Source organism: Schistocerca gregaria, chromosome 11, assembly GCF_023897955.1.
Source record: "Schistocerca gregaria isolate iqSchGreg1 chromosome 11, iqSchGreg1.2, whole genome shotgun sequence".
Lineage (NCBI taxonomy): Eukaryota > Metazoa > Arthropoda > Insecta > Orthoptera > Acrididae > Schistocerca > Schistocerca gregaria.
The window spans coordinates 29,953,419-29,980,699 of record NC_064930.1 but is presented as its reverse complement, the minus strand read 5'-3'; positions in this window follow the sequence as shown (position 1 = coordinate 29,980,699).

The following is a 27,281-nucleotide window of genomic DNA, read 5'->3' as shown; positions in this document are numbered from 1 at the left end:
CTGCGAAGCTTCCAGAACTAGCACTCTTGTAAGAAAGTATACTGCGGAGACATGGCTTAGCCACAGCCTGGGGGATGTTTCCAGAATGACATTTACACACTGGAGCAGAGTGTGCGCTGATATGAAACATCCTGGAAGATTAAAACTGTGTGGCCGTCCGAGACTCGAACTCGGGACCTTTGCCTTCCACGGGCAAGTGCTCTACCATCTGAGATACCGAAGCTCGTGTCACGCCCGGTACTCACAGCTTTACTTCTGCCAGTACCTCGTCTCCTACCTTCCAAACTTTGCAGAAGCTCTGCTGCGAAGCTTCCAGAACTAGCACTCTTGAAAGAAAGTATACTGCGGAGACATGGCTTAGCCACAGCCTGGGGGATGTTTCCAGAATGATATTTTCACTCTGCATCGGAGTGTGCGCTGATATGGAACTTCATGGAAGATTAAAACTGTGTGCCCAACCTAGACACGAACTCGGGTCCTTTGCCTTCCACGGGCAAGTGCTCTACCATCTGAGCTATCGAAGCACGACTCACGCCCGGTACTCACAGCTTTACTTCTGCCAGTACCTCGTCTCCTACCTTCCAAACTTTGCAGAAGCTCTGCTGCGAAGCTTCCAGAACTAGCACTCTTGAAAGAAAGTATACTGCGGAGACATGGCTTAGCCACAGCCTGGGTGATGTTTCCAGGATGACGTTTACACACTGGAGCAGAGTGTGCGCTGATATGAAACATCCTGGAAGATTAAAACTGTGTGGCCGTCCGAGACTCGAACTCGGGACCTTTGCCTTCCACGGGCAAGTGCTCTACCATCTGAGATACCGAAGCTCGTGTCACGCCCGGTACTCGCAGCTTTACTTCTGCCAGTACCTCGTCTCCTACCTTCCAAACTTTACAGAAGCTCTCCTGCGAAACTTGCAGAACTATAACTCTTGAAAGAAAGGATACTGTGGAGACATATCTTAGCCACAGCCCTGGGGATGTTTCCAGAATGATATTTTCACTCTGCAGCAGAGAGTGCGCTGATATGAAACTTCCTGGCCGATTAAAACTGTGTGCCCGACTGAGACTCGAACTCGCAACCTTTGCCTTTTGCGGGAAAGTGCTCTACCATTTGAGCTACCGAAGCACGACCCACGCCCGGTACTCACAGCTTTACTTCTGCCAGTACCTCGTCTCCTACCTTCCAAACTTTGCAGTAGCTCTGCTGCGAAGCTTCCAGAACTAGCACTCTTGAAAGAAAGTATACTGCGGAGACATGGCTTAGCCACAGCCTGGGGGATGTTTCCAGAATGACATTTACACACTGGAGCAGAGTGTGCGCTGATATGAAACATCCTGGAAGATTAAAACTGTGTGGCCGTCCGAGACTCGAACTCGGGACCTTTGCCTTCCACGGGCAAGTGCTCTACCATCTGAGATACCGAAGCTCGTGTCACGCCCGGTACTCACAGCTTTACTTCTGCCAGTACCTCGTCTCCTACCTTCCAAACTTTGCAGAAGCTCTGCTGCGAAGCTTCCAGAACTAGCACTCTTGAAAGAAAGTATACTGCGGAGACATGGCTTAGCCACAGCCTGGGGGATGTTTCCAGAATGACATTTACACACTGGGAGCAGAGTGTGCGCTCATATGAAACATCCTGGAAGATTAAAACTGTGTGGCCGTCTGAGACTCGAACTCGGGACCTTTGCCTTCCACGGGCAAGTGCTCTACCATCTGAGATACCGAAGCTCGTGTCACGCCCGGTACTCACAGCTTTACTTCTGCCAGTACCTCGTCTCCTACCTTCCAAACTTTGCAGAAGCTCTGCTGCGAAGCTTCCAGAACTAGCACTCTTGAAAGAAAGTATACTGCGGAGACATGGCTTAGCCACAGCCTGGGGGATGTTTCCAGGATGACATTTACACACTGGAGCAGAGTGTGCGCTGATATGAAACATCCTGGAAGATTAAAACTGTGTGGCCGTCCGAGACTCGAACTCGGGACCTTTGCCTTCCACGGGCAAGTGCTCTACAATCTGAGATATCTAAGCTCGTGTCACGCCCGGTACTCACAGCTTTACTTCTGCCAGTACCTCGTCTCCTACCTTCCAAACTTTGCAGAAGCTCTGCTGCGAAGCTTCCAGAACTAGCACTCTTGAAAGAAAGTATACTGCGGAGACATGGCTTAGCCACAGCCTGGGGGATGTTTCCAGAATGACATTTACACACTGCGAGCAGAGTGTGCGCTCATATGAAACATCCTGGAAGATTAAAACTGTGTGGCCGTCCGAGACTCGAACTCGGGACTTTTGCCTTCCACGGGCAAGTGCTCTACCATCTGAGATACCGAAGCTCGTGTCACGCCTGGTACTCACAGCTTTACTTCTGCCAGTACCTCGTCTCCTACCTTCCAAACTTTGCAGAAGCTCTGCTGCGAAGCTTCCAGAACTAGCACTCTTGAAAGAAAGTATACTGCAGAGACATGGCTTAGCCACAGCCTGGGAGATGTTTCCAGGATGACATTTACACACTGGAGCAGAGTGTGCGCTGATATGAAACATCCTGGAAGATTAAAACTGTGTGGCCGTCCGAGACTCGAACTCGGGACCTTTGCCTTCCACGGGCAAGTGCTCTACCATCTGAGATACCGAAGCTCGTGTCACGCCCGGTACTCACAGCTTTACTTCTGCCAGTACCTCGTCTCCTACCTTCCAAAATTTGCAGAAGCTCTGCTGCGAAGCTTCCAGAACTTGCACTCTTGAAAGAAAGTATACTGCGGAGACATGGCTTAGCCACAGCCTGGGGGATGTTTCCAGAATGATATTTTCACTCTGCAGCGGAGTGTGCGCTGATATGGAACTTCATGGAAGATTAAAACTGTGTGCCCAACCTAGACACGAACTCGGGTCCTTTGCCTTCCACGGGCAAGTGCTCTACCATCTGAGATACCGAAGCACGACTCACGCCCGGTACTCACATCTTTACTTCTGCCAGTACCTAGTCTCCTACCTTCCAAACTTTGCAGAAGCTCTACTGCGAAGCTTCCAGAACTAGCACTCTTGAAAGAAAGTATACTGCGGAAACATGACTTAGCCACAGCCTGGGGGATGATTCCAGAATGACATTTACACACTGGAGCAGAGTGTGCGCTCATATGAAACATCCTGGAAGATTAAAACTGTGTGGCCGTCCGAGACTCGAACTCGGGACCTTTGCCTTCCACGGGCAAGTGCTCTACCATCTGAGATACCGAAGCTCGTGTCACGCCCGGTACTCACAGCTTTACTTCTGCCAGTACCTCGTCTCCTACCTTCCAAACTTTGCAGAAGCTCTGCTGCGAAGCTTCCAGAACTAGCACTCTTGTAAGAAAGTATACTGCGGAGACATGGCTTAGCCACAGCCTGGGGGGTGTTTCCAGAATGACATTTACACACTGGGAGCAGAGTGTGCGCTGATATGAAACATCCTGGAAGATTAAAACTGTGTGGCCGTCCGAGACTCGAACTCGGGACCTTTGCCTTCCACGGGCAAGTGCTCTACCATCTGAGATACCGAAGCTCGTGTCACGTCCGGTACTCACAGCTTTACTTCTGCCAGTACCTCGTCTCCTACCTTCCAAACTTCGCAGAAGCTCTGCTGCGAAGCTTCCAGAACTAGCACTCTTGAAAGAAAGTATACTGCGGAGACATGGCTTAGCCACAGCCTGGGGAATGTTTCCAGAATGATATTTTCACTCTGCATCGGAGTGTGCGCTGATATGGAACTTCATGGAAGATTAAAACTGTGTGCCCAACCTAGACGCGAACTCAGGTCCTTTGCCTTCCACGGGGAAGTGCTCTACCATCTGAGCTACCGAAGCACGACTCACGCCCGGTACTCACAGCTTTACTTCTGCCAGTACCTCGTCTCCTACCTTCCATACTTTGCAGAAGCTCTGCTGCGAAGCTTCCAGAACTAGCACTCTTGAAAGAAAGTATACTGCGGAGACATGGCTTAGCCACAGCCTGGGGGATGTTTCCAGGATGACGTTTACACACTGGAGCAGAGTGTGCGCTCATATGAAACATCCTGGAAGATTAAAACTGTGTGGCCGTCCGAGACTCGAACTCGGGACCTTTGCCTTCCACGGGCAAGTGCTCTACCATCTGAGATACCGAAGCTCGTGTCACGCCCGGTACTCGCAGCTTTACTTCTGCCAGTACCTCGTCTCCTACCTTCCAAACTTTGCAGAAGCTCTGCTGCGAAGCTTCCAGAACTAGCACTCTTGAAAGAAAGTATACTGCGGAGACATGGCTTAGCCACTGCCTGGGGGATGTTTCCAGAATGACATTTACACACTGGAGCAGAGTGTGCGCTGATATGAAACATCCTGGAAGATTAAAACTGTGTGGCCGTCCGAGACTCGAACTCGGGACCTTTGCCTTCCACGGGCAAGTGCTCTACAATCTGAGATATCGAAGCTCGTGTCACGCCCGGTACTCACAGCTTTACTTCTGCCAGTACCTCGTCTCCTACCTTCCAAACTTTCCAGAAGCTCTGCTGCGAAGCTTCCAGAACTAGCACTCTTGAAAGAAAGTATACTGCGGAGACATGGCTTAGCCACAGCCTGGGGGATGTTTCCAGAATGACATTTACACACTGCGAGCAGAGTGTGCGCTCATATGAAACATCCTGGAAGATTAAAACTGTGTGGCCGTCCGAGACTCGAACTCGGGACTTTTGCCTTCCACGGGCAAGTGCTCTACCATCTGAGATACCGAAGCTCGTGTCACGCCTGGTACTCACAGCTTTACTTCTGCCAGTACCTCGTCTCCTACCTTCCAAACTTTGCAGAAGCTCTGCTGCGAAGCTTCCAGAACTAGCACTCTTGAAAGAAAGTATACTGCAGAGACATGGCTTAGCCACAGCCTGGGAGATGTTTCCAGGATGACATTTACACACTGGAGCAGAGTGTGCGCTGATATGAAACATCCTGGAAGATTAAAACTGTGTGGCCGTCCGAGACTCGAACTCGGGACCTTTGCCTTCCACGGGCAAGTGCTCTACCATCTGAGATACCGAAGCTCGTGTCACGCCCGGTACTCACAGCTTTACTTCTGCCAGTACCTCGTCTCCTACCTTCCAAAATTTGCAGAAGCTCTGCTGCGAAGCTTCCAGAACTTGCACTCTTGAAAGAAAGTATACTGCGGAGACATGGCTTAGCCACAGCCTGGGGGATGTTTCCAGAATGATATTTTCACTCTGCAGCGGAGTGTGCGCTGATATGGAACTTCATGGAAGATTAAAACTGTGTGCCCAACCTAGACACGAACTCGGGTCCTTTGCCTTCCACGGGCAAGTGCTCTACCATCTGAGCTACCGAAGCACGACTCACGCCCGGTACTCACAGCTTTACTTCTGCCAGTACCTCGTCTCCTACCTTCCAAACTTTGCAGAAGCTCTGCTGCGAAGCTTCCAGAACTAGCACTCTTGAAAGAAAGTATACTGCGGAGACATGGCTTAGCCACAGCCTGGGAGATGTTTCCAGAATGACATTTACACACTGGAGCAGAGTGTGCGCTGATATGAAACATCCTGGAAGATTAAAACTGTGTGGCCGTCCGAGACTCGAACTCGGGACCTTTGCCTTCCACGGGCAAGTGCTCTACCATCTGAGATACCGAAGCTCGTGTCACGCCCGGTACTCACAGCTTTACTTCTGCCAGTACCTCGTCTCCTACCTTCCAAACTTTGCAGAAGCTCTGCTGCGAAGCTTCCAGAACTAGCACTCTTGAAAGAAAGTATACTGCGGAGACATGGCTTAGCCGCAGCCTGGGGGATGTTTCCAGGATGACATTTACACACTGGGAGCAGAGTGTGCGCTCATATGAAACATTCTGGAAGATTAAAACTGTGTGGCCGTCCGAGACTCGAACTCGGGACCTTTGCCTTCCACGGGCAAGTGCTCTACCATCTGAGATACCGAAGCTCGTGTCACGCCCGGTACTCACAGCTTTACTTCTGCCAGTACCTCGTCTCCTACCTTCCAAACTTTCCAGAAGCTCTGCTGCGAAGCTTCCAGAACTAGCACTCTTGAAAGAAAGTATACTGCGGAGACATGGCTTAGCCACAGCCTGGGGGATGTTTCCAGGATGACATTTACACACTGGAGCAGAGCGTGCGCTGATATGAAACATCCTGGAAGATTAAAACTGTGTGGCCGTCCGAGACTCGAACTCGGGACCTTTGCCTTCCACGGGCAAGTGCTCTACCATCTGAGATACCGAAGCTCGTGTCACTCCCGGTACTCACAGCTTTACTTCTGCCAGTACCTCGTCTCCTACCTTCCAAACTTTGCAGAAGCTCTGCTGCGAAGCTTCCAGAACTAGCACTCTTGAAAGAAAGTATACTGCGGAGACATGGCTTAGACACAACCTGGGGGATGTTTCCAGAATGACATTTACACACTGGGAGCAGAGTGTGCGCTCATATGAAACATCCTGGAAGATTAAAACTATGTGGCCGTCCGAGACTCGAACTCGGGACTTTTGCCTTCCACGGGCACGTGCTCTACCATCTGAGATACCGAAGCTCGTGTCACGCCCGGTACTCACAGCTTTACTTCTGCCAGTACCTCGTCTCCTACCTTCCAAACTTTGCAGAAGCTCTGCTGCGAAGCTTCCAGAACTAGCACTCTTGAAAGAAAGTATACTGCGGAGACATGGCTTAGCCACAGCCTGGGAGATGTTTCCAGGATGACATTTACACACTGGAGCAGAGTGTGCGCTGATATGAAACATCCTGGAAGATTAAAACTGTGTGGCCGTCCGAGACTCGAACTCGGGACCTTTGCCTTCCACGGGCAAGTGCTCTACCATCTGAGATACCGAAGCTCGTGTCACGCCCGGTACTCACAGCTTTACTTCTGCCAGTACCTCGTCTCCTACCTTCCAAAATTTGCAGAAGCTCTGCTGCGAAGCTTCCAGAACTAGCACTCTTGTAAGAAAGTATACTGCGGAGACATGGCTTAGCCACAGCCTGGGGGATGTTTCCAGAATGATATTTTCACTCTGCAGCGGAGTGTGCGCTGATATGGAACTTCATGGAAGATTAAAACTGTGTGCCCAACCTAGACACGAACTCGGGTCCTTTGCCTTCCACGCGCAAGTGCTCTACCATCTGAGATACCGAAGCACGACTCACGCCCGGTACTCACATCTTTACTTCTGCCAGTACCTCGTCTCCTACCTTCCAAACTTTGCAGAAGCTCTGCTGCGAAGCTTCCAGAACTAGCACTCTTGAAAGAAAGTATACTGCGGAAACATGGCTTAGCCACAGCCTGGGGGATTTTTCCAGAATGACATTTACACACTGGAGCAGAGTGTGCGCTCATATGAAACATCCTGGAAGATTAAAACTGTGTGGCCGTCCGAGACTCGAACTCGGGACCTTTGCCTTCCACGGGCAAGTGCTCTACCATCTGAGATACCGAAGCTCGTGTCACGCCCGGTACTCACAGCTTTACTTCTGCCAGTACCTCGTCTCCTACCTTCCAAACTTTGCAGAAGCTCTGCTGCGAAGCTTCCAGAACTAGCACTCTTGAAAGAAAGTATACTGCGGAGACATGGCTTAGCCACAGCCTGGGGGATGTTTCCAGAATGACATTTACACACTGGGAGCAGAGTGTGCGCTCATTTGAAACATCCTGGAAGATTAAAACTGTGTGGCCGTCCGAGACTCGAACTCGGGACCTTAGCCTTCCACGGGCAAGTGCTCTACCATCTGAGATACCGAAGCTCGTGTCACGCCCGGTACTCACAGCTTTACTTCTGCCAGTACCTCGTCTCCAACCTTCCAAACTTTGCAGAAGCTCTGCTGCGAAGCTTCCAGAACTAGCACTCTTGAAAGAAAGTATACTGCAGAGACATGGCTTAGCCACAGCCTGGGGGATGTTTCCAGGATGACGTTTACACACTGGAGCAGAGTGTGCGCTGATATGAAACATCCTGGAAGATTAAAACTGTGTGGCCGTCCGAGACTCGAACTCGGGACCTTTGCCTTCCACGGGCAAGTGCTCTACCATCTGAGATACCGAAGCTCGTGTCACGCCCGGTACTCACAGCTTTACTTCTGCCAGTACCTCGTCTCCTACCTTCCAAACTTTACAGAAGCTCTCCTGCGAAACAGACTATTGAATTTTATTATCGCTGTTTGAGAGAACGGTACAGTCCCACTAACAATCCTTCTCGCGATATCGACGTAAGGATAAAACGATATAAAGCGAAAATCACGGCGATACAACGCCAACGCATGCATGGCATCATCGTGCGAGCCCACCCTAAGGACGTTGCCGCCGAAGAACGGGCCTCTCTGTATCACATCCTGAGAACGACGAAACGGTGTAAAGCCATGTTGATTGAAGCCGTCGTTGATGACGCTGAGAATGCCATCACGAAGCAACGTGACATCATCTCGCACGTCTACGACTATTATAGTGAACCTTACAAGAAGCAACTCGTTGATGAACACTCGTGCGAGGATTTTCTTAGGACCTTGAGTTGTCGCTTGTCACAACAGGATAATGCAAAGCTGGAAACGGTTTTCACAGAGGATGAAATCCGACTGGCGGTGCACAGTGCAAAGGAAGGGAAATCACCAGGACCTGATGGTTTTTTGTCGGGCGTAGCTCATGAGGGTGAGGCGTAATTTAGGCTTAGCACACTGAATCCACCACTGTAGAACGCTAGCGTAACGACGTCGGTGCCGCTGGAGCTGTTGCCACGTTAAGTTCACCTCCTCTTCAAGTTGGGCATCCTGCAGAAGGCTGACATTCAATTTCCAGTAGCCCTTCCCGCGGTAAATTGGCTGGCGTTGTAGGTTGAGGTAACACTGATATGCACAATGGTCGGAGATGTTGACAGGAGCTATGTCACAGTTCACAGTGTGTCGCTGGAGGGCATCGGACACATATATCCTATCCAGCCGACTGGCAAAATGACTGGTTACGAAGGTGTACGCTACCCGTTCACCGTGCAGTTGTTCCCATGTATAGTGAAGACGCATGCCATGAATTAAATGTTCAAGCTCGATACATCTGTTCGTGTTAGGAGTTTGGTCTCTGTCGTTGAGCACACAACTGAAGTCACCACCAAGGATGAGATGTTCACGATAACCGCTAAGAAGAATGGGAACCTCGGTTTTATAAATTTTTGAACGATCTCTCTTATGAGTGTTACCTGAGGGGGCGTACACGTTAACAATCTGCACACCATTCACTCGAAGAGAAATGCCACGACCACTGGGCAGCCGCTGCACATCCGTAAAGGGTACACCGTCGCGCAGAAGGATGGCAGTGCCTACAGCATCCTGAAGATTGATGTTATCAATAAGAACGTAACCGGGCACTTCTAAGGCTGTGACTACCTCCTGTAGGAGGGCAATGTCAACGCTGGTACCATACAAGAAATCAGTTAGCGAGCGGAGTTTCACCGCACTTTGAATTCTACTGACGTTAAGTGTGGTAATGTTGTAGGTTTGGCTGTCACCCATGATGGTTCAGAGGACAATGAGCTCTTAGTTTCGGATCGTCCTTCTCTCCGGCTTTGAACCAAACTCGTTGGTAACGTTTGGAGTACGAAACGAAATGTCAAAACCAATAACGGGTCAGAGGGGAAGGTCGCATCGCGATGGTCATGCGCGAGAGCAGCTACTGCTGCATCTCCTCGTTCTGCTGCCACCACGGCTCATTGCTGTCGGGGTGCTTCGCGGTGCGCGCGCCGCCCTGCCCGCCACCGCCGGCTGAGTCTGTCAACGTGGTCGCATCCGCCTGGCCACCACGCGGGGCTGCGGGTGACGTCAGCGAGTTCCTGCGAGATCGCTGCTGCAGCTGCTCGCTGCTCTGCTCGCTTTTCCTCTTGGCCGTTACGGTGCTCTGATCCCTTTCAGCGCTCAGAGTGCCTTCAGGTGTTTGGTTTGTTCACGAATGCGTTCTTGCCTCGCGGTGTCCTCGCAGCGCACGGAGCAGGAAGATTGAGGTTCAGTCTCGCTGCCACTTTCTGACATGTGTACGGGTCTCAAATCATTCGACTTTTCCTCTTTGCTACTATTCCCTTTGCTTCTCCTTCGGTGGCCTTTCTTCGTGTCTGCTACAGTCTCTACCGTTAGGGGTGGTTCAGGCAAACTGATCTGCACCCGCTCCTGTACCTCACACGGCTTAGTTTCAGAGGTGGCTGGCGCATCGTTGGTATCCAGCGGTAACTGCCCCGGTGAGGATGACGGTGCCGAATCGACGTCCGTCCTACCGCGAATGTCTTTGGCACTGCATTCCACCTGAACTGGCATCTCCGCCTCGCTGACATGTTCCGGCTGCCGGGACGGTGGTACAGTCCCCGCGACCACCTCACTCAATAGTGGAACAAGCTTTTCTCTACCGTTTGCAGGACGTTCCCGTGAAAGTTGAAATGGACGTCGACGAATACTGTTCATCCGCAGATGTTCAGTTGAATGGCAGATAGAACAGGTAGGGGGTTGTCCAATGTAAGTTACCTGTGTACGACAGCCGCCAATGGCAACATACGAAGGTATGTGCTTTTTCAAGTCTACACGTACACTTCGCACCCCGCTGTTATCTTGGTAGCGATAGGCACTCGACCATTTTTCATTTGTAACTGGCAAAACAGCGCCGTACAGTGACAGAGAACGTGCGATCAGATCATTAGGGCACTCAGGTGGCACATTAAATACCCTGACGGTTCTTACTCCGTATCCCGAAGGCACGATTTGGACATTACTAATACTGCCATCATTATGACGGAATGGTCTCACACCAACATGCTCCTCAACGAATTTCTCATAAGTGTCACTCGAAATAAATTTGATAAATAACGAGTACTGCACAAAGTCCAACTGGAACGTGTCGACTATATCTTCAGGCAATTTCAAATCTTCAAAGATCCATTCATGAATTTCAAACGCCATCGGTCGCAAGGCAGCGCGATCGAAAACACACTGAACGCAGTTCGCTCTGTTAATTGTCGACATCTTACTTACAACTGTTATACAGAAAGAAACGTTAACAGCGCTCGCACACGCTGCTCAGCTCTCCACCTGAGCACTGCTCGCGACGTAAACACTGGCCCGCGCTACCGCCCGTCACCGCGCGATGTGCACTGGCCGAGTGGCGTAACACGACTGGACAATCTGAGCTAGCGAAGGACGACTAAGGCGCGGTACTCACAGCTTTACTTCTGCCAGTACCTCATCTCCTACCTTCCAAACTTTACAGAAACTCTCCTGCGAAACTTGCAGATCTAGCACTCCTACTTTGGGAAGGTAGGAGACGAGGTACTGGCAGAAGTATAGCCGTGGGTACCGGGCCTGAGTCGTGCTTCGGTAGCTCAGATGATAGAGCACTTGCCCGCGAAAGGCAAAGGTCCCGAGTTTGAGTCTCGGTCGGGCACACAGTATTAATCTACCAGGAAGTTTCATATCAGCGCACACTCCGCTGCAGAGTGAAAATATCATTCTGGAAACATCCCCCAGGCCGTGGCTAAGGCATGTCTCCGCAGTATCCTTTCTTTCAGGAGTACTAGTTCTGCGAGTTTTGCAGGAGTGCTTCTGTAAAGTTTGGAAGGTAGGAGACGAGCTACTGGCAGAAGTAAAGCTGTGAGTACCGGGCGTGAGTCGTGCTTCGGTAGCTCAGATGGTAGAGCACTTGCCCGCGAAAGGCAAAGGTCCCGAGTTCGAGTTTCGGTCGGGCACACAGTTTTAATCTGCCAGGAAGTTTCATATCAGCGCACACTCCGCTGCAGAGTGAAAATAGCATTCTATAAGTACGTAGAGTCACGTAACATTCCGTCAGTGCAGACGGTATTTGCTTCGTGATACATTATCCATGTTAAAACGTTCCGTTTACTAATTGCGGAAAAGGTCGATATCATGTTGATGCATGGCCATTGTGATTAAAATGCCCAACGGGCATGTGCTATGTATGCTGCTCGGTATCCTGGACGTCATCATCCAAGTGTCCGGACCGTTCGCTGGATAGTTCGTTTACATTATTTAAGGAAACAGGAAGTGTTCAGCCACATGTGAAACGTCAACCGCCACCCGAAACAAATGATGATGCCCAAGTAGGTGTTTTGGTTGCTGTTGCGGAATCCGCACATTAGTAGCAGACAAATTGCGCGAGAATCGGGATCTGAAATACGTCGGTGTTGAGAGTGCTACATTAACATCGATTGCACCTGTACCATATTTCTATGCATCAGGAATTTTATGGTGACGACTTTTAACGTCGTGTACAGTTCTGCCACTGGGCATAACAGAAATTACGGGATGATGACAGATTTTTTGCACGCGTTCTATTTAGCGACAAAGCGTCATTCACCAACAGCTGTAACGTAAAGCTGCATAATATGCACTATCAAGCAACGGAAAATCCACGATGGCTGCGACAAGTGGAACATCAGTGACCTTGACAGGTTAATGTATGGTGCGGAACTATAGGAGGAAGTATAATTGGCCCCCATTTTGTCGATGGCAATCTAATGGTGCAATGTATGCTGGTTTCCTATCTAATGTTCTACCGATGTTGCTACAAGATGTTTCACTGCATGACAGAATGGCGAAGTACTTCCAACATGGTGTCCGACACATAGCTCGCGTGCGGTTGCAGCGGTATTCAATAGCATATTTCATGACAGGTGGATTGGTCGTCGAAGCACCACATCATGGTTCACACGTTCACCGGATCTGACGTCCCCGGATTTCTTTCTGTGTGGAAAGTTGAAGGATATTTGCTATTGTGATGCACTCAATATCTGAAAACAGGCGTCAGCGCATTGTCAATGCATGTGCGAACATTACAGAAGGCTAACTACTCGCTGTTCAGAGGAATGTTGTTACACGTATTGACAGACATCATTTTGGACATTTATTGCGTTAATGTGGTATTTACAGGTAATCACGCTGTAACAGCATGCGTTCTCAGAAATGATAAGTTCACAAAGGTACAGGTATCATACTGGAACAACCGAAATAAAATGTTCAAACGTAGGTATGTTCTGTATTTTAATTTAAAAACCTACCTGTTACCAACTGCTCGTCTAAAATTGTGAGCCATATGTTTGTGACTATCACAGCGCCATCTATAACAAAGCGAAAAAAGTGATCCAACCCAAGCATTCATATTTATTTACGGGTACACGAATATGTAATAAAAATAGGGGTTCCTATTTGAAAAAACATAGTTGACGTCCATTTGACCTATGGCAACGCCATCTAGCGGGCCAACCATACTGGCATCTGATTTCCCCCTTCAAGCTAGACGAGTTTTGTTCCTTGTAGTTTTTTGGTGTGATGCTTACTTTGTGCGATATTTGGCCCATTCACGATCAGTGGACCACCCTGCACACACACACACACACACACACACACACACAAAATACCATCTGCAAACACACACACACACACACCTGTTTTCACCATATATATGTAATATACACTCCTGGAAATGGAAAAAAGAACACATTGACACTGGTGTGTCAGACCCACCATACTTGCTCCGGACACTGCGAGAGGGCTGTACAAGCAATGATCACACGCACGGCACAGCGGACACACCAGGAACCGCGGTGTTGGCCGTCGAATGGCGCTAGCTGCGCAGCATTTGTGCACGGCCGCCGTCAGTGTCAGCCAGTTTGCCGTGGCATACGGAGCTCCATCGCAGTCTTTAACACTGGTAGCATGCCGCGACAGCGTGGACGTGAACCGTATGTGCAGTTGACGGACTTTGAGCGAGGGCGTATAGTGGGCATGCGGGAGGCCGGGTGGACATACCGCCGAATTGCTCAACACGTGGGGGGGGGGGGGGGGGGGGGAGGTCTCCACAGTACATCGATGTTGTCGCCAGTGGTCGGCGGAAGGTGCACGTGCCCGTCGACCTGGGACCGGACCGCAGCGACGCACGGATGCACGCCAAGACCGTAGGATCCTACGCAGTGCCGTAGGGGACCGCACCGCCACTTCCCAGCAAATTAGGGACACTGTTGCTCCTGGGGTATCGGCGAGGACCATTCGCAACCGTCTCCATGAAGCTGGGCTACGGTCCCGCACACCGTTAGGCCGTCTTCCGCTCTCGCCCCAACATCGTGCAGCCCGCCTCCAGTGGTGTCGCGACAGGCGTGAATGGATGGTCGAATGGAGACGTGTCGTCTTCAGCGATGAGAGTCGCTTCTGCCTTGGTGCCAATGATGGTCGTATGCGTGTTTGGCGCCGTGCAGGTGAGCGCCACAATCAGGACTGCATACGACCGAGGCACACAGGACCAACACCCGGCATCATGGTGTGGGGAGCGATCTCCTACACTGGCCATACACCTCTGGTGATCGTCGAGGGGACACTGAATAGTGCACGGTACATCCAAACCGTCATCGAACCCATCGTTCTACCATTCCTAGACCGGCAAGGGAACTTGCTGTACCAACAGGACAATGCACGTCCGCATGTATCCCGTGCCACCCAACGTGCTCTAGAAGGTGTAAGTCAACTACCCTGGCCAGCAAGATCTCCGGATCTGTCCCCTATTGAGCATGTTTGGGACTGGATGAAGCGTCGTCTCACGCGGTCTGCACGTCCAGCACGAACGCTGGTCCAACTGAGGCGCCAGGTGGAAATGGCATGGCAAGCCGTTCCACAGGACTACATCCAGCATCTCTACGATCGTCTCCATGGGAGAATAGCAGCCTGCATTGATGCGAAAGGTGGATATACACTGTACTAGTGCCGACATTGTGCATGCTCTGTTGCCTGTGTCTATGTGCCTGTGGTTCTGTCAGTGTGATCATGTGATGTATCTGACCCCAGGAATGTGTCAATAAAGTTTCCCCTTCCTGGGACAATGAATTCACGGTGTTCTTATTTCAATTTCCAGGAGTGTATATTCATACATTCTACTGCTCAAATGAAGAGTGCGGCTATGGTAGCAAACCAGTTCTGTCACAAAAAATGACCTGCTTGTCATCATGTCATAACAGGCCCATCAGAAGTTATGAAGTACTGCACACCTAATGACATTGTGATTGAGTAATGAGTTGGTGTTCAATGTGTGGTGTGGGAGACAGAATGCGGCGAACACGGCCACGTGGGTACTTCAAGTAGACTTCAATCTTCACAGACATTGGTGCCACACAGCACACACCCATAGCCGGTGTGTCAACACCTCCTTTATTTGGGATTGGAATTATTATATTCTTTTTGAAGTCTTAGGGTGTTCGCCTGTCTCATACATCTTGCTCACCAGATTGTATAGTGTTGGAAGTGCTGGCTCTCCCAAGGCTATCTGTAGTTCTAATGGAATGTTTTCTACACTCGGGGCCTTGTTTTGACTTAAGTTTTTCATTGCTCTGTCACTCTTCACGCAGTATCAGATCTCCCATTTCATCTACATGCTCTTCGATTTCCACAATACAGGCCTCAAGTTCATCGCCCTTGTATAGACCCTCTATATACACCTTCAAACTTTCTGCTTTCGCTTCTTTGCTTAGAACTGGGTTTCCATTTCAGCTCTTGACATTCATACAAGTGGTTCTCTTTTCTCCAAAGGCCTCTGTAATTTTCCTGTATTCAGTATCTATTTCACCCCAAGTGATATATGCCTGTTCTCCTTACATTTGTCTTCTAGCCATCCCTGCTTCGCTATTTTGCACATCCCTTCGATCTCATTTTTGAGACGTTTTATTCATTTTCGCCTGCTTCATTTACTGAATTGTCATGTTTTCTACTTTCATCAATTAAATTCAATATTTCTTCAGTTACCCAAGGATTTCTACTAGCCCTCATCGTTTTACCTGCTCGATCCTCAGCTGCCTTCACTATTTCATCTCTCAAACCTACCCATTCTTCTTCTATAGTGTTTCCCTCCCCCGTTCTTGTCAATAGTTCACTAATGTTCTCCTTAAAATTCTTTACAACCTCTGGTTCTTTCAGCTAATCCAGGTCCCACCTCCTTAAATTCCCACCTCTTCGCAGTTTCTTCAGTTTTAATCTACAGTTCATAACCAATAGCTTGTGGTCAGACTGCACATCTGCCCCTGGAAATATCTTACAATGTAAAACATGGTTACTATATCTCTGTCTTACCGTTATATTTCTGAAACCTTGCAGTGTCTCCAGGCCTCTTCCACATCTACAACGTTCTTTCATGAGTCTTGAAACAAGCGTTAGTTACGATCATGTTATGCTCTGTGCAGAATTCTACCGTGGGCTTCCTCTTTGATACCTTACCCCCATTCCATATTCACAGAATAGTTTCCCTTCTCTTCCTTTTCCTATTATCGAATCCAGTTCCTCATGACTATTAAATTTTCGTCTCCCTTCACTTTCTGAATAATTTCTTTTTTCTGATCGTACATTTCTTCAATCCCTGCATTATCGGCAAAGCTAGCTGGCATATAAACTTGTACTACTGTGGTAGGTTTGGGCTTTGTGTCTATCTTGCCTACAATAGTGCCTAAACTATGCTGTTCGTAGTAGCTTACCTGTGCTCCTATTTTTTTATTCATTATTAAACCTACTCCTGCATTACCCCTATTTGATTTGGTATGTAATACCATGTATTAACCGGGCCAGAAGTCTCGTTCCTCCTGCAACTGAACTACACGAATTCCCAATATATCTGACTTTAACCTATCCATTTCCCTTTTTAAATTTTTCAATCTACCTGCCCGATTAAGGTATCTGACATTCCACGCTCCGATCAGTAGAACGCCAGTTTTTGTTCTCCTGATAACGACGCCCTCCTGAGTAGTGTCCGCCTGGAGATCCGAATGGGGGCCATATTACATGAGGACTATTTTACCCAAGAGGACGTATTAGTACTCTTAACTAAAATTCTCATTGTGCCTTTCAGCGAAACAACTAAGACAACTTTTTACACAAAACAATTTAAATGGTGCCTCTTTATATTAGCTTGGCACTTCATAAATCTATAAAACAGGAAAGATTAATCAAACACTTGGAAGTAACCCCACATAGTTATAAAATTAGAGTGAAACAACAGGGTAAACCAGTTTTTTTAAAGTTCACGAATTATTATTCATTAACAAAACACAGTTTAAATTAATGGTTCACGCTTTGCAAAAGTAAAATACTGTACCAATTGAAAATTGGCATTCAAAGCTTCTCCTGCTCCACAAGGGTGTTGCCTCAATCACCGCTGCCACAGACTGTGTGACTCACTTTCCGCACTTGCTCTAGGTAGCGCGCCATTTTGCCCTTGCCACCTCTTCCATTTCCAGAGCCACTTTCGTTGCATTCAAAAGCAACCTGGCTTTTACATAACACCTGTTTCTGACATTTTTCCTAAGTGTGACCATTTATTACAATTAAATTACTCACAATTAAATACAAAATGTTATCATAAAATTATTTATCGTGATAGACAGTTTACATAGTATTTCATGTACATTACTTACATACAATGCCAAGAACTTCAACCTCCAGTATAGAGACACTTTACTTTGCATTTTAAAGCAAAAATTGTACAAATTTAAATGAACCGAAAACAAATTGTGTTATAGTCTATTTACATTTTGAAAAATAAAATAGACGACAATGAAAATTACTACTGGCACACTTTTGGAAAACATGGGCTTAAATACGAGAAGGCATGAGTGTTTTAAAACATGTCTTAGCATAATGAAGCCTTAGTAGCATGATCACAAAATAAATACAATATCAGCTTAGCATCGTTGCATACACACTGACGGGGGAAAATCAATAAAACAAGAAGGAGTTGTGCGACATAAATGGAAGTTAAGAGGCGTGTTTCTACATCTGAGATACGATGTCTGTTCAAATTTCGCGTGAGTCGCATCTGTGTGGCGCTAGTAGTGCCACTATGAGGATGCAGACCAGGTTCGCTTTAAATACACGCTTTAACGGTCGTCAGTGTTTTTTATCCTTGAGATTGGACGTAGCGAGGTGATGTTAGTCAAGAATGCCTGTAAAGCTATGAAGACTCCCTTATCAACACCTCACTGAATTTGAATGAGGTCATGTAATAGGGCTATGACAAGCTGCGATACTTATGAAATATTTGGTAGGAATAAAGGCACTGTGCATTATTACAGGCACAAGTCGTCATGATAATATACAGTCGGAAGAAAACCGGGCTCAGAACGACAGAGAGGAGAGACCATTCTGTTCTGCATACGGCTCTGATGAACCGTACAGTAATCTGAGTAGCAACTGCGCTCACAGTGACATAACAAACTGTTACAAATCAACTACTTTAAGGGCAGCTGCGAGTCGGCCACCCTGTAGCGTGCTGTCGACTGAAATCAAACTACTGCCACTGGCGAGTTCAGTGGCGTCGCGAGAGAGCACAGTGGAATGCAGGGCTGAGGTCTGCCGTACTTTCTGATGAAATTTGGTTGTGCCTCGGTGTTAGTGATGACCTATCTGTGTGCTGGACACTCTGGTCCTACATCTGGAGCCATGGTCTGGGGTGGATTTGCTATGACAGCAGGAGCACTTTCGTGGTTACCCCAAGCACCCTGACTGCGAAATTTTACGTCAGTGTGGTGATACGAGCTGCTGTACTGCCATTCATGAACAACAGTATGCAACAGCATAATGCTCGCCTACATTGTAACCCAACATGGTCTATACAGTGCCAACAGGCTTCCTTGACCTGCTCAACCACTAGATCTGTATCCAGTCGAACACGTATTTGACATCATCAGATGACAAGTCCAGCATCATCTGCAACCAGCATTAATTCCATTCCACAAACTGACATCCGCCACCTGTACAAGACAATCCATGCACGTTTGCATTCTTGGACTCAAGATCCTGGCGGTTACACCGGTTATTAATGTACCACCATTTCATATTTGCTATGTCTTATCTCGCGCTTGTATTAATCTATGATCTTGAAATGTTAATCACTTAAATGTGTTAGGCAAACAAATACATTCCCGATATGCCATTACTCTACATAAATTTTCTTTGTATTGTTATTTTTTCCATCAGTGCATTTAAAATATAGTGTAAACTAGGCCATAGTGTGGAGAAAGTAATCTTGTTAACAGCGCTGTTGTTCACAACACCCTGCTGAACAGTAGCCAAAGGCTACCCACATTCATCATTTACATAATAGCACAATATGCAATGAAGGAAGAGTGCAGTAAGTAAAATTTACAATTGGCTTAACGGATGTATAAGCTACTACAGTGATAGAATGCAACAAATGAAAATGTGCCTGAAGTTAAATTTAAAACGAAATGGTTAAGATAGAATATGTAATTCTGTAAGCTGTTGTAGCGATTTTATGTACAAAAAAATTATGACGTACATGAGAACACGAAGCTAACATAATTATATAAAAATGATAAAGTAAATATGGAAAAAAGTCAAATGCATGAAAATACAGTCTTCAGTAAGTAATCTGCGCACTCTCGTGGCATGGCCACTAAAATGCCCTTAGGCGACAAGGGGTTAGAGCAACAGAACCACTAGAGAGTTCATCATACCCTGTGACACGCCGGCGCCAGAACAGAATAATAAAACACCTTAGCACTCAATTTATGAAATTATAAAGTCAATGAAATATATTACATAAACAGAGAAAGGACAAGTAAACACGAGCGTGGTACGTTCACTGTAAGAATACGAAGTAAATATGTAATATATTCTATACTAGGGAAAGACAAAGGCAATATGTACATAAGAGAAGTTCAAGGACTGAACTGGGTACAAAATCGCTCTACCCATTGAGCGGTCTTGCAGACTCTTGTTTTTCTCGGCTTACAAACTTCATGGAAATTTGTGGTAAGTTCCTACGGGACTCGTATGTCGGCGTGTGGGAAACAGTTCTGAAAACTGAAAGCTGTAACCACAGTCACCCACTCACTCATTGGCAAAGGCTCCCCCACACTTCCAGTGTCCAATGACAAAATATCCTCAAACTCTTTGCACAGCTGTGTGAATGTGTCTTTACTCGCTCAGAAGTTTCCTGAGCATCCCTACACGCCTCAACGTTTGGATGGAATACTCTTGCACCAGCGATGCCTCGCTTGTCGATCCACAACTAGCGTAACTCCGGTCGCTCAGTAAAGCTGTTTCGAACGCCTTAACGGACGTGGATAATAGTTTTGAACATCCCTTTATGTGCAATCTCATTATCATCATAATCACCATTATCATCGTCATCATCATCATCATCATCATCATCATCATCATCATCATCATCATCATCCTTACTATTTCACTGCTGTCCGTTGGAAATCCATACTCTCCATTATTTGTATATTAGGAAAACACTGATGAAAATTCGCACCACCGAGGACAGTGGCACTGCAGAGACCATGCGTCTGAAAATCATGAATCTCGCAGCATGGATGCTAGTTGGGACTAACAAAACCGATTACAGTTTAACATGTTAATATGACTGGAGAAAACGGTTTCCGGAATTTTCGTCATGCGAATGTTGTGTCCCATGTAAACGGCGTATCTGTCGTACCATCACCTCACATCGCTCAGTAAATACATGGAAAGTCGCAGCAGGTATTAAAGTCTAGCAGCCCAACTTGATTAAGGCCTTGAGGAGAAATTTACCAACTTTCAGTATAGTCAAAACCGTTAATAAGTAGAATAGTGTTTGCCTGTGGTTGAGATATAAAACGAGAGCTACTTCGTTGCATAGATTATTATGCATGTATATTAGGTACATATCGAGATACAAACAGGAGTTAATATCACCGTATTTAACAGTCTCTTTGTCGTCATTTCGAAATCACAGACGCTATAAAAGTATTTCGTCATTACTCACTATGATGGGAACAATGTGACCAACACAGTTAACAGTTTTGCTTCATTTTCAATACTTTGGCAATTGGCCAACGATGCATAGTCCTTCTTTTCATTAACACCGATTCTGTAGGGTCACGTATGGTGCCCTATAATAGTGTGACGCACATTTTTGTCACTAGATTTATTTATATAGTAGCTTACTAGAGGGCTTTTTGTAATCAATAAATATATTTTTCATCTTATTTTGTAACGCCTTGGTCATACGTATCTCGTTTCCTTTTGCGTACCTACTGTGTACCACGGCATTGTGCCGTTTTTAGCACATCAGGCTGTCACTTCACGCCAGGTGCTGCAGGGCAAACCTCGCTCAACCAGCACTGCTTGCGTCATGACGTTTCTATCCACGCGCGTCACACATACGTCACCGAACGACCTCCAGTCGTGTCGTCCGCCTCCGCTCCGCCACGTCACTGGAACGCCATCACGTGACACAGAAAACCACCAAACCAGCATCAGAGGACACCGAACTCATTTTGAGCACATTCAATCACAAATGCAGATCCCTGAAATGCAGAAACCGAATGTATTTCTCCGTCAATTCTCCGTTTCCTGCAGCCGAAAGAGCTTTCTCACTGCCTTCCCGACTGATTGTCACCATTAAGATTTCGTGAACGACTTAGCTGTCACGACAGCCCTATGATGGCAGACATCTATAGCTAAGTCTTTCTATTTTAGTCTAGTTTATCGTTGTTGCCGCCAAAATTGAAGCATTCATCCATACTACGCAGTACATAACTCGGTTATTCGTGTTACTAAATATTCAATTTATGAGGTTACGTATGAATTGCTTGTAGAGGTAATTACAAAATCATTTCTGCGCCGCAACAGGTAATGCTCTGGCAGGAGGAATTGTTTCCTGGATGACTGCATGCTAGACGCAAGACTGCTGTGTCCTGTGAGCATTTTGCTCATTCTTTACCTAAGAAAAATAAGAGAGTAGTAATAGTAATGGTCAACTTCGTCAAGAGTTAGAGTCATAGTTAACTCTGATTCATAAGAAGTAGTTGAAGACAGTTATGAGTAAAATGAAATGTAGCAAGGACGATAACGTTAGTTAATTTGTCTGTGGAGAGCGTAACTTTAAACCTGGGTTTGTGTAATAGCTGTTAACTCAGTCCTACTGCGTAATTTACCGTTTAAAATTGCCATCGCATAAGATCACCAGAAACGCGCAGTTTTCCTGCTAGCTGCTGCGTTCGTTACTTCTTATTGTTTTCATTCATTTAATAGAATCCCAATCACTCCGGAGAAAGCCTGAGTTTAACGGTCGTCATTCCGTGGCTCCAACAGCAACAATCGACCGATGATGCAGCCATTGAGGTCTGTGGTCTGCAGGATACGGAGAACGGACGGAAAGATAAGCTCAGCTTCTGCATTAGTAGCCTGCGATCGGCATTTCCGATTAATGTCTGAATGTGCTCGCGATCAGTACAGCATCGCTATGCGAATCTGACGCTGGTTTCGCGATTTTGTAGATCGCGTGCTGGCTTTCCAGTGACGTGGCGGAATATAGGCGGAAGACTGGGCTTGGAGTCATTCAATGAGGCATGTGTAGCGTACCTGAAAATTGAATAATTTGAACAGGGCTGGTAGAGCTAGGTTTGCCATCCATCACCGTTATACAGGGCGTGCGTAAACAATTTGACCAAAAGTGCCGGGGTGGAAAAGACAGCATGAAAAACAGAAACTTGTGTATGGCAACTAAGGTTCGTAACTACATTTTCAGCGTTATAGGAAAGTGATTGAAATCTGACATACAGATGTCTTTACTCAAAATGATGAGTAATTTGCAGAAAATGTATTCGTAAACAGGATGTTTGGATGAACCAATCGTCACGCTAAGATAAACTTAACGTAGCACCTACACGGGCATCGGATTTAGCTGATGTACCAGACAGTACTTTTTCAGAGATTAAGACAATAACATCTCCGTGTTTCATGTCTTTAAAGGACCAAAATGAATGAAAATTTTAAGTGTGTTCCGCGCTGCTGTAGCACCATAAATAATCAAATGCGACCTGTAGTTTCGTATTCAAATTCTTTCATTTCATGCTGTCTTTGTGACCTACACTTTTCGTCAAATTGTGTTTCCGCATTCTATATATGCTAGACGAGGCGTGACAGAATGTTGATCGAATTATTAGGAGTCCAGTACACTTAGTCTTTCGCAGAAAGTGCTAAAAACGGCAGAATAACGAAATGCGTTGCTAGCGATATGTAACTTTAAAATTCAGTAGAAAATAACTACGCCAAAGAAAATGCCATACGTTTAGCAAAGGAGCTAAGAAAATAGGTGTACAATACCTTTCTTGATTACAAAAAGTCCTCGAGAAATGAAGTAAATGTATAAATGTCGTGACAAGAGAGCCGTCACGCTATTATGGACCAACATATGAGACCTCACAGAATCTGTGTTAAGGAAAGAACATAATTGCCAAAGCATTGAAAACAAACCAAATGTTTAAGAGCTTTAGTCACATTGTTCCTATCATCGTGCATTGCTCGCCGGGCCATCCCAATCATCGCATGCTTTTCCCTGCCATGGTCCTCCCTCTGTCCGAACGGCGACCTAGGTCTGGGCTTTCCGTTGCTGTCCGCGTCCAGCCCCTGCTGTCAGAACTGGGGTCATTCCCTCTTCGGCCTCCCTTCCGGGCCTGTGCACCCAGGCCTCCCTGGTGTATGCCCCAGCCGTCCGTCCGCCTGGACTTGGCACGGGGACCCAACGACTCGGTCCCGCCTGTGGCCCTCCGTCACCGTTTTCTTGCGCTCGTCGCCTCATTTTCAGGCTGTGAGCCTGTCTACACTGATGGTTCCCTGGTGGATGGTCGTCCTGCCTACGCTTTTGCCCACGCTGCCCATGTTGAACGGTGCTCCTTGCCGGCTGGCTGCAGTATTTTTACTGCAGAGCTGGTGGCCATATTGCGCGCTCTTGAACATATGCGTTCCTGCTCCGGTACGTCCATCGTCATCTGCAGTGACTCCCTGAGCAGCCTCCAGGCTATCGACCGCTGCTATACCTCTTCTCCTCTGGTATCCTTTATTCAGGAGTCTGTTTTTGCCATTACCCGCTCTGGTCGTTCGGTGGTCTTTGTTTGGACGCCAGGTCACGTTGGCATCCCGGGGAATGAACGTGTCGACAGGCTGGCCAAAGGGGCGGTCGACGCCCCCACTTTGGCGATCGGCCTCCCGGCTCGTGATCTGCAGCTGGCGTTGCGCCGTAAGGTGTTTCAGATGTGGTATGACGAGTGGCGTAGCCTGACTTCGCCGAATAAACTGCGGGCTGTTGAGGAGACGACCGATGTGTGGCGGTCCTCCGTGCGGGCTTCTCGCAGGGACTCTGTCGTCCTGTGTCGGCTCCGCATGGGCCATACCTACCTGACGCACGGACATCTTTTGCGTCAGGAGGATCCCCCCCTGTGTCAGTGTGGGTCCCGGTTGACGGTCGCCCACGTTTTGTTGGAGTGTCCCCGCCTGCGCACCCTCCGGCAGATTTTTAATCTCCCGGGCACGTTGCCTTTGGTTTTATGCGACGATGCCTCCATGGCTGACGACGTTTTAAATTTTATCCGTGGTAGTCCTTTTTATGGTTCCATTTAGGGGGGACCTGTCCCTTTCCCTTTCTGTGTGTCTTGTCCTCGAGTGTCTCATTGGTTTGCAGATTTTAATGTGTGTATTCGGGTGGTTGATTCTTTCACTTTTTTGTTCTCATGGTCAGTCAACCAGTCTCCGGCCCTCTTCTTTTCTTCCGTTTCTTTCTGTCCGATGTTCGTCTGTACTCTTCTTGTCTCTAATGTTCGCTGTCACACTTGTGTTCTTTCAGAGACTGGGGGAGGGGCGTCCCCTCCCCCTTGAGGTTTTACCTGCTCCGTAATTTTTCGTCTCGCCTGTTTTTGGAATGGGGGACTGATGACCTTCGCTGTTTAGTCCCCCTTAAACATTCCAACAACCACCATCCTGTCATCGTGAGCAATAACAAAATAATTTTCTTGTCTTCAGTTATTCGGAAGTGATGACTGTTAGATACGATGATATTAACTCACATTTGTATCTCGATATATACCTACAACACATGGACCATGTTCTATGGACCCATGTAGCCGTCGTTTTTCTCCCGCACGGAGGCAAACACTATTCGCTTTAAAATCTGTTTTGACTATACTGAAATGTGGTAAATTTTGCCTCAAGATCTCCTTCAAGGTGGGCTACTAGCTTCCAATACATCCTGTGAGTTTCCTTGTATTTACTGAGCACGCGAGGTGGACGGTACGACAGACACGACGTTTACACGGGACGCAAGATTCAGCTGACGAAATTTTCGGGAACCGCTTTTCTGTAGTCACGTTTACATATTGATGCTTAATAGGTTTTTCTAGTCCGAAGAAGCGTTCATGTTGCGAGCTTCATAATTTTTACTCACATGGTCTCTGCAGTGCAACTGTCCTTGTTACAGCGAACTTATCGGTGTTTCGCTAACATCGAGAGGAGACGTTAACGAATGGTGGAGGATATGGATTTCCTACTGACGCCAGTGAAATCATGCGAATGAGGAGGAGAAGTCGGAGATGGCTCACAAAAGGTATGTTCCAAAGTGTTATCCATGTCCGTTAAAGCGTGCGGAGGTGCTTTATTCAGCGACTAAAGTTACGCTAACTGGAGCACGGTTTTCAGTTATGTCTAGATATAGGATGCGCACCTATCTTTTATGGCTTTTGTGGTATCGACTATTCAGACACGACGGAGAATGGGCGGCATACTTGTCGACAGGTTACAAAAATGATCACTTTACGTGTTTCCACATTGCCAACAAGACGACCATGTTCCTGTTTTTATGTACGACCGGAATGTGGAGGAGAACAGAGCACCGTTTCGGGAAAGAAGGTGTCACAGCGATGTAAACATGTCGTCTACACGGCTCGCGCGATCCTTTTGCTGAATCAGAAGTTCAAGAGATTAACAATTATATATTTGGCAGCTGTAACCGGGAGAGTTAAAGCCTATGGGAAAGATGTCTGCTGTTTGCGTTTTCAAGGTGTATTAGGCGTATGCTACAGCAAAAATGAGACATATTAACATGGAAAAAAATGTTTCTTCAGATTTAATGAGAGGAACTCGGATATAGGGATAACGTGTTTGACAGTGCAGTATCGTTCATAATAAATGAGTCGCGAGTGTTGATGTTACGACGTCACCATAATGTCACAGCAATAGACGCCATCCCGAGATATAACACAACTGAAGCGAAGGGAACAGTTAATTCTGGGAAGCGATGCATATTTATAGCATTTTCCGTCGTTTTCTACTTGCCTCAACTAAGTATAATACTTCGCCTAACGTTTTACGTAAAAATATTTAGACTACTGTTATCAACGAAAAAATCGAGGAATGCCGACAATCTTTTATATAATAAAGGGGATTTCAATTTTCTGTCATCAGAGAGGCCACGCAGATCAGATCTCGCAAAAATAATTTCAACTTTTACAGAGGCTGTTCGTCGAATCATTGCGATTACGTTGATGAGGTGAAGCATTTTCTTAGTTGCAGTGTAACCGGAAGCACGTGTGTTTCCTGTGGATTTTGACAGACAAAACTGTGTTCTTTCAGTCCGTTCCCCTGACCAATGAAAGAAACAGAAGATTTACCCGAGTTGGCAAATCGCTTCATCGCCTGGCTAGTAACGACGACCAGATTTGATAGTGTCTCTGGTTTGGAAACGGAGAGTCAGCCGTTGGCAAAAGTTCTCTACGATTACTAACTAGAGACGTTACCTCAGTTCCCAAACGAAGCATTCCACACAGTGAGAGGCGAATAACATTCAGAGAAATGTAGGACGACCTTAAATACTCAAATGTGAAGCGTCTTTTTTCCTTATCTGGTCTCACTGTGAACCTAAGGCATTATAGCAACATACTCTGTGTGACGTGGTGATTGTACGTGCAGCAACGGTTAAGAATAAAGAGACGCTACAAGTTTCTTCCGACAAGAAGACAATGTAGCTTCCTATGTTACCAATACTGACTAAACTGAGAGCCCCTTAATACTGTCTCCAGAAAGATATTTGCATTCGCTCCAAAACCTTAAAAGTAGCTGGAAATTTCGACGTTTACATCGAAGCATCGGTCTCGACGAAACAACAGAGTCGTAGAGCGCATCATTCATAGAAATGTTATCAGTACAAGAGGCGCTTCGCTACGTAAAAGTCGGTGCATTAATGACAAATGGAAAATTATAGTAGTGCACAGTAATTCTAGTACAGCAATTAGGTTTTCTGTAATTTGGTCATTGTTTTTAAAAAAATGTACATGTACCATTCGCTCAAATTTCTAGTACAGTCTTCTAGTATGGACTATTTCAAAACACCAGAGAGTAGACAACACATTTGGTAGAAGCAGATATTAATGATAAATTTCTTGTGTGTCGACATCAAGGCAAGTTTGATACTGATTTGATAC